General features: G+C 44.0%; 1 pseudogene; it reads left to right on the top strand.

Moving 5' to 3' along the window:
- Window positions 1-575: 575 nt before the first annotated feature.
- LOC136945296 (rap1 GTPase-activating protein 1-like) lies at window positions 576-7,977 on the top strand (annotated as a pseudogene).
- Window positions 7,978-8,263: the final 286 nt, after the last annotated feature.

The following is an 8,263-nucleotide window of genomic DNA, read 5'->3' as shown; positions in this document are numbered from 1 at the left end:
CATTCCACCTGAGAGGATCTGTCTGCTCTGATGGATGGGCCCTGGGAGAGAAGACCGGGGCACAGCATATTAGACCTAACAGGTGGAGAACGAGGACATGGAAACACTTCAGTTTGAAGAGACTTTTCTAGGTTGATGCTGATGTATTCTGCCCTGACCCCAATCTCCTGCTTTTTGCACCACCGATAACCAGATCCCAGGGTGATATTTCCTGAGTGTCTGCGTGGTTAGGGAAACATACATTGGGAGGATTTTTCAAGTCAGTTTTTTCAAGAGAAATTAATCAGTTGATATTTACGTATTCTGTTTGTTTTTGCTATATTCTTATGTTCTATTCCTATTTACTGAAGATCATTGAAAGTCACCTTTTGAGCTCCCTGGCATCCTCCCAATCCATATTTAGCATTACATGTAACACAATCTGTATGCCTTTTGTCACTGAATCATTTCATATTTAATAATAACCCTCTGTTGAAACAGTTGCTGGAGGTGGACAGAGATGGGAAGGAGGAAAAGGATTAGTCAGCCTTTTCATGTTGCTCATTGAACCTAAGTGCGTTCCTTAGGCAGTGGCAATGCTTCTTAGCACACTAGTGCCCTGTAAAAGGTTGGTTCCTTTTGATGCCAAGACAGAAGTTCACAGCGGTGACTCTCCTCTCTTGTCATCTCCGTGTGTGTGATGTGTTCTGATCACTTCTTGTGTTTGGGTTTCTTGTGTAGGAAACAGGATGGGGGTGAGCCCCGAGTCACGACCACACTAGAGCCTCCACTGTTCCAGCCCCCAGCCCCGCACACCGCGCCTCCGTTCCTCAAGGTAGGACAACAGAAGAAGAAAGGGCTTTTGGTTTGTGTATTAGACCTTAGGCTTTTACAGTGGGTTCTCTGCCTGATATTTTAGATGAAGTGTTATGCCTGTCTGTCTGTCTGTCTGTCTGTCTGTCTGCATGTCTGTCTACATGCATGCCTGCCTGCCTGCCTGCCTGCCTGGCTGTCTCTCTGTCTGTCGGTCTGTCTGTCTGTCTGTCTGTCTGTCTGTTGATATACTTACAATACAGTTCTGTATTCTATACTGGTTTGTCTGTCTGCTTGCCTCCTTGTTTGTCAGTCTGTCAGTCTGTCTGTTGGTCTATCTGTCTGTCTGTTGATATACTTACAGTCCAGTTCTGTTCCTCTGCTTATTCTAAAGACTAGGTGTCAATCTTGCACTGCTGCTTTTCCAAATGTCCTGCACAAAAACTTTAGGGAAGCAGTGTTTTTCCCCAATTGAACAAACGTAAAGTATGGAAAAGCCTTAGTTGTGCATCTTGACATGGCTCTCATAGTGTTTTCTTGCACTATCAACACATTCCTTGTTGTAAATCTAACAGGCTGCTCCTCTGTCCTTGCTTAACTCATTAGCTTTGCTCTTTCTGTGCATAGGAGACAGTTATCGCTGGGAAAATCGTAGAGTTGTGTTTCAAAATGACTGGGACACAACTGATTTGCACAGATACATTTGAGACCATACTTCTGCTCCTCTTCCACAGTGGTGTGGGCTGATGTGAGAAGAACACAACATCCATGTCATAATCATTTATAAACTCTATGGATAAAAGCAATGGCAAATTCTGAATAGAGAAATTAATTTTAATGACCAATTGCTATGATGACTACTAGACTGTGGGAATTAAAATTGTGAAGGTGAAATGTTCTAGTTTGAATCATTTCTGCCTTTAGGTGTTTTGAGCCCCTAGTTATCCAGAAGCTTTTCAACTGAATTGAGTTGATGAGGGTGGTTAAAAGGGGACCATCACAGTGATATCAGAAGGCTTTGTTAGGGTCTCTCATACTTCCTCAGAGCTTAGTCTTACTGCAATCTGACTCTGGCGATAGAGTGAAATTCAGAGAACAGGAAGAGATTAACTGAGATCTTGGTAATTGGATCGTGTCACATTATATGGGTGACATTGAGTAATTATTCCCAAAATATGAACCGAATATCATGACAGATGCAGAACAGGTTGCTCCAAAACTGCAGTTAGAACACATCTCTTGTTGTGACTGGTTGCAAAGACTAGATTCATTTGAAGCCAAGATACTTTCATCTGAAAGGTATGGGTTGAGGAAGTAGGGAATAGAGATTTACTAGACTGGAGTGGAACTGAGAGCTCTCTTTAATCATAAACCTAGAAGAATCAAGCCAATCTGGTTAAAACCCCATCAGCCTTTGTGATCACTTTCCATTGGATTAGACTATAGCTGTCTACCTCAAACCCCCAATAGAGTGTGCATTTACGTCACCACTACCTCCAGGGTACTGGCAGAGGACCGAGTCAGAGAAGACATTGGAGCTGGTGATAACTAGTGAAATAAGAAAGCATACCGAGGTCAGAGACTTGAAACTCAGAGCATATGACTCTCATGCATGTATAAGCATACACAAGCAAGAACTCACAAAAACACACACACACACATGCTCACACGCACACAAAGCCTCATGGTTGGCTAGAAAATGCAGCACATGACACAGGACTCCTGAAGACCAGATAATTAGATCAACGAAATATGATTTTTCCCCCAGCCTTGATGCTCTTGGAGATTGTATTGTTGGAATTATTGGTCAGTTGACACCGGAAACCTTGAATGATGCATTCCAGACAAACGCCTAGGTTATTAGTTAGGAAATTAGTCATTCGTATTTTTCAGCTCCTAGAATCATTATGAAATATAACAAAATTAAATTTCACTGGGATGTTTCAACCTGATAACATAGGAAAAGGGACTGTCTTTATATATTATTTATAATTTTAGCTAGGGCAGACCATAAATACTGGAGAACAAAGTGGATGTCTGTCACATAAAGTTATCCATCTACCACATCATAGAGCAGGAACATTAAACTACATCTAAGTGAACCATACAGAGACTCCAGATAATAACAAATCTCACAAAGGGGGAGAGAGGCTTGAAAAGATACTCTGTCTAGTGGACTGAGCCCATTAAAAGTGCTGGAGTACTGTAGTGCACAATGTTTTAATGAGCTGAGCTGGGTGGGTATCTGGAGTAGCAGCTGACAGGGCTGCTAGAGAGGAGTCATCAAGACTCCCTCTAATAACAGACGTGTTACTGCCCTTGATGAGAGGTTGACACTGACACCTGAACTGGCCTGACCCCACAACGACAGCCTGACCGCACGTACCGTCAGACACTCTGAGGGACGAGATCTCCAAGGTTTCCGTCTTGGTCTCCTTCTCTCTGTTACGCATACTCTATTCTTTCTTTTGCCCCTCAGTGATTTGTTTTATGTAGCTCTAAACCCCCGGAGGCCCGTGGTGATATTGTGCGAGTGCGGCCCCACGTGTGCCCTTGGCTCTGTGCTGGGCAGAGGAGGGCTGTAGGGACTTGTTTGAGAACGAAGCGTAGAGCCAGAGGACCATGCTCAGCCTTTGGCTCTGTGCCAGGCAGACACACGGGGGGGTGAGTGGGGGGGTGCAACTAGCTGTGCTCTTTTGGAATGTACTGCCAACCTCTCGACTTCCCAGATACACAAAGGTACTAAAGAGGATCACTTCACAGCCACTCACACACAGGCACATACGCAAACACTGCTAGCGAAGCCTGCGTGGATACACACAGCTGTGGATTACCTCTGATGTGAGTGTCTGTCAATCATGGATGTATAATTGCTGCACTCTGCAACGCCACACAGTGGAATCTAGACATCCGTCGGAAGCTTAGCAAGAACCCTCCTGGCGATGTGCTCTGCTAACACCTGACACACTGCTTCTGTGAAGGATCTATTGTATGCCTTCTTAACCAATGGTTTATAGAATGGCTAAAAGTCATCCGGTCCACCTTGGTGCTGTTGCGCAGGTGGTGTTGGGACAGTCGAGGAGAACCAGCAAAGTAAGTACAGCTGATTGTTGGACCTGGATCTGGGGGAGAGATTGGCGGTGGTAGCCAGACTGCCTGGGGGACTGGAGTTTGACTCAAACCAGGGGGAGCTTTTGCGCTCAACCCTCACATAAACGGAATTAGTTGGGGAGGAGGATTGGGACCAGTGGTATATTAATTTCAAAGACCTCTTTCATGGCCCATTTCAGGGATAGGAGGCTTGGTTCATTGCCAGTTCAAATTGAGGTCAGAAGTATTGTGGATGGGAATGCATGTTGCTGTAGTGGTGGTTGTCTTACGATTTCATTAAGTTGATGAAGTGACTGGGGGTTATTTCTGATGATCCTTCTGTTATGAATTGTTCTTAAGGTACAGAAGGCTTTTCATTGACATAGAAGTTGTATTTATACAGACCATGATGATTCCTTAACATTTTAACAAGCCAGGTCATTTTTATGGAATACCTGCATATATGCTATTGGAAGCCATGGGTGTTTGTCTTTAGGGTTTGAGGCAGACTCTTGTTTGCATATGGTGGAGGACTTTACTCACTGAACACTGGGACAATCTTGTACTGTACACAAACAGTCAGCTGCACCTTAGTGGTATTCTGAAGCCTATGAAGGTGCCTCTAAATGCCAACGCTGATCAACTGAATAATGCAGAAATATCTGAGATGACTTGTACAAACTCCTCAGCGTGTGAAATAGGGAGACAGGAAGTCTTTAGTAAATGATTGATGAGATATTGTAGATTGGCTGAGACAGGAGTTGGCATGCTTTGCCATGGCAACTCTGGTTGCTCACTGCCACAGAGATAAAATAGCATGGAGGAAAAATAGTGGACAAGCAATTAAGTAACTCAAATACATTAATGTAAATGTTCAATTGTTCCATTGTCAGAGAACGTATGGTGTGAATCACACTACACCAAGGTTTATTAGAGCTAAAAGTCAACTGACACAGTTCTCGGTCATGTAATTATTGTATTGAAGAGACTTTCTGCTGTTCTGAGGAGATAAGATTTGGCCTGTTTATTTCCACAAGAACAGATGGTCTATAAAGCAATAAAGGACAACAACAACTGTATAACAAATTAACAGTTCTATTGAAAACAAGTGCTGCAGAAAAAATGTCTGAACCATTGCTTTCACACTCCATCTGTATTCTACCATTGGGGAAGACATCCACCACAAACACTACAACACTACAACAGAGCTTAATCAACCCTTCATCTCACTTTCCCCTCTCCAGACCACAGACCTATTTGAAATGATTGAGAAGATGCAGGTAAGATGGGATTTAGCCCTCCTCTGGCTTCCTAACTTCTCCAAGCCAGGCTGTGTTGACACTAACCAGTGAATTCATCTCTATGAGATGATAGTGTTGCCGTGCCCCTCTGCTGGCTTGTCTTCTCTCTGCTCTGGACTAAAGGCCAGGAGACCAGGTGGAGGCAGGTGCAGCTGCCTGTGGATGGTTGACCACTGTCATAACAATACTCTCCTAATAATCCAGCCATGCTGCTAGCTATCTTTCTTTCAAACCACACTAACTCTGCGCCCTCGGCTGTAGGAAACAATGTCAGTAGAGGATGAGAGCACATCATAGGGAAAGAATGTTTTTGATAATACTTATCAAAATCAAGGGAACAAATGGCTCTCTCTTACTCAGTCTGAATGAGTCAGAGATGTACTGTAATAGTTAGATGGTAAGAGAGCGTCTACATACAATGTCAAACATCAACAGATACATATTTCCCTTGTAAGAGAACAAGGAATAATTGATATTCTGGCTTAGATTCTTTCTTTTTTTCATATAAGAATGTATTTGTTTGAAAATGAGAATCCAAAATAGTGTTTTTTATCAGGTGCTCTAGGAATGCCATCTCTCCATAATCACACACATCATGCAGGACCAAATACACAGCAGTGCTTACCCTGTTTTATCACAACAGACAGACAGTATCAGCTAGCTTTCACATACCCACTTATGTGATGTTAGAGACCTGGTATCTATCCATTCCATACACACACGCATGCGTACACATGTTCGCCCACACACACACACTATCCTTGGTATTTAATCTATCTACTCACTGGCTGCCCGTTTGACACTTCTTCACATAGTTTCTGGAATGATACCCTTGTCTCAGTCTCTCTCCCTAACAGCACACTGTACATCCACTGATATGTTTCTTGCATCTGCTGTGTTTTGCCCGCTGTGTATACAGTATGTGTACTGGGCTTTTTGTGTTGAAGCAGTCGGTGTGATTATGCATTTTCTATCAGTGGTAAGGATATCAATCTGATTCATGACCAGGGTTTGTAATGCAGCAGGAGCTGTCTTGTGTATCTGTACTGTTGCTGTGTGCTAATTATCCTTTCTGTCTATTTTTCTTTCATTCTTTCTTTCTCTCTCTCTCTCTCTCTCTCTCTCTCTCTCTCTCTCTCTCTCTCTCTCTCTCTCTCTCTCTCTCTCTCTCTCTCTCTCTCTCTCTGTCTCTCTCTCTCTCTCTCTCTCTCTCTCTCTCTCTCCTCTCTCTCAGGGTAACAGGATGGATGAGCAGAGATGTACCTTTCCTCCCCACTGAAAGTACGACCCCCTGTCTTGGTCGGGAGACCTTGAACACACACTACCTTCATTGTCTCCCATCTCCCTGTATCTCTCCCTATCTGCCTGCTGACAACCTCAAACACAGGACTGCAACATAGACTGTCAACCATGAGTTAGAATACCTAGTTCTGCTATTAGATCACCCTCTCTAGACTTACACAGTTAAATATTCTGTATGCGCCAACACACCATATTATATGAGTACAATACACTTATATAATATACTGAGAGTAGCCAGAGAGTTATATTGTATCAGCACTGTCCCTGCAGCCTGCTGTATACATACTGTATACAATATAACCAGCAGATTGGGGGTTGATTAGATAGCCATGAAGCCATCTCTTTATTAGGTCATGAGTTACATCAAAAGCCCCTTACATCATAGCTAGTTAGCCTATGCCGGTATTCCACTTTGGGTGTCTGTACCCGGGAAACAATATTGCTAACCCTGGTAGAGAGCTAGCCACATAATTATATATTCAGAGTAATCCATCCATTCAGACTACAGTATGAGATGCACAGACCAGTATCATGCAGTCATGTAATGTCCATCAGTAGAGAGAGAGAGAGAGAGAGAGAGAGAGAGAGAGAGAGAGAGAGAGAGTCCCCTGAAGTGTTTGTGTTTTTGTTCCTTCTGCAGACTGAGGAGGATTACATCCCCTACCCCAGTGTCCATGAGGTCAGACCCCCAGCAGCAATGTCAACACATAACTGCCACCTGCACATATTCACCAATAAAGACAAATAACATGCGGTGTCACTGTAGGTTGACTCTGCAACCTGTGTTCCAGGTGCTGGGCAGAAAGAGCCCCTTCCCTCTCATCCTGCTGCCGCAGTTCGGGGGCTACTGGATCGAGGGCACCAATCACGAGCTGAGGGACCCTGGTGACTATGAGCAGATCCAGCCCCTGTCCCCCACCACACGCACCAAGCTGGAGTGTAACACCACTGCCAAGATCTACAGGAGACACTTCCTGGGCAAGGTAAGGCTGATACCAATGCTTGCAGTAGAATGTGGTGTCTGTGGACATACAATGATACATTTATGATAACTATTGTTGGGTTTTGGTGATTAATGTGTTACTGAATACCCACAAAGCAACATAACAACAGGGACTGGACATAGAGCCACTAGAAGCTGCAGTTAGTAAGGCTGTCAGGACTAAAACAATAACGAGGCACACACAGCAGACAAATACAGTAGAAACAGAGTGAGCTAATTAAAAGTGTTATTGTGTGTGTCTGGTGTGTGCACATGTGTGTGCGTGTGTGCTTGTTGTAGCATTGTGTCTGGTGTGTGTGCGTGTGTGTGTGCACGTGTGTGTGTGTGTGTAGTGTTGTGAAGGAAAAGTGTTTTCTCAGTTTTGTCTTTGCTGTGTCATCAGGAACACTTTAATTACTACTCAGTGGATGGTGCACTGGGTCACCTGGTTTCTCCCTGAAGTACGACGTTATTGGTGACCAGGAACACCTGCGTCTGATGCTCAGGTGACACACATTTCTTCCGCATCAAATCCTAATGACCCGATAGCTTTACATTGCAATGCGTGTATTTCTGCAACAGCTGAATGTCTATTCTCTGCCAATGAGAAGTGCTAAACGCTGTGTTGTGATTGATGGAAAGTTTCTATCAGAGCCAATCTGGTCTGTTTGTGAATTCTATCCTCAGAGAGCTTGTCTCATGGGTCCGAGAGGCAGAGGAAGTGTCAACACTACTGTCATCTCTGCCTGATGGACAGATGGCCTGTTTAGGCTACAGTGTGGGTGGAGGGAGGGGA

The sequence above is a fragment of the Osmerus mordax genome, chromosome 7, assembly GCF_038355195.1.
Source record: "Osmerus mordax isolate fOsmMor3 chromosome 7, fOsmMor3.pri, whole genome shotgun sequence".
In the NCBI taxonomy this organism is placed as follows: domain Eukaryota; kingdom Metazoa; phylum Chordata; class Actinopteri; order Osmeriformes; family Osmeridae; genus Osmerus; species Osmerus mordax.
The sequence above is the reverse complement of the archived record's forward strand: the minus strand, read 5'-3'. Positions and strand labels throughout refer to the sequence as shown.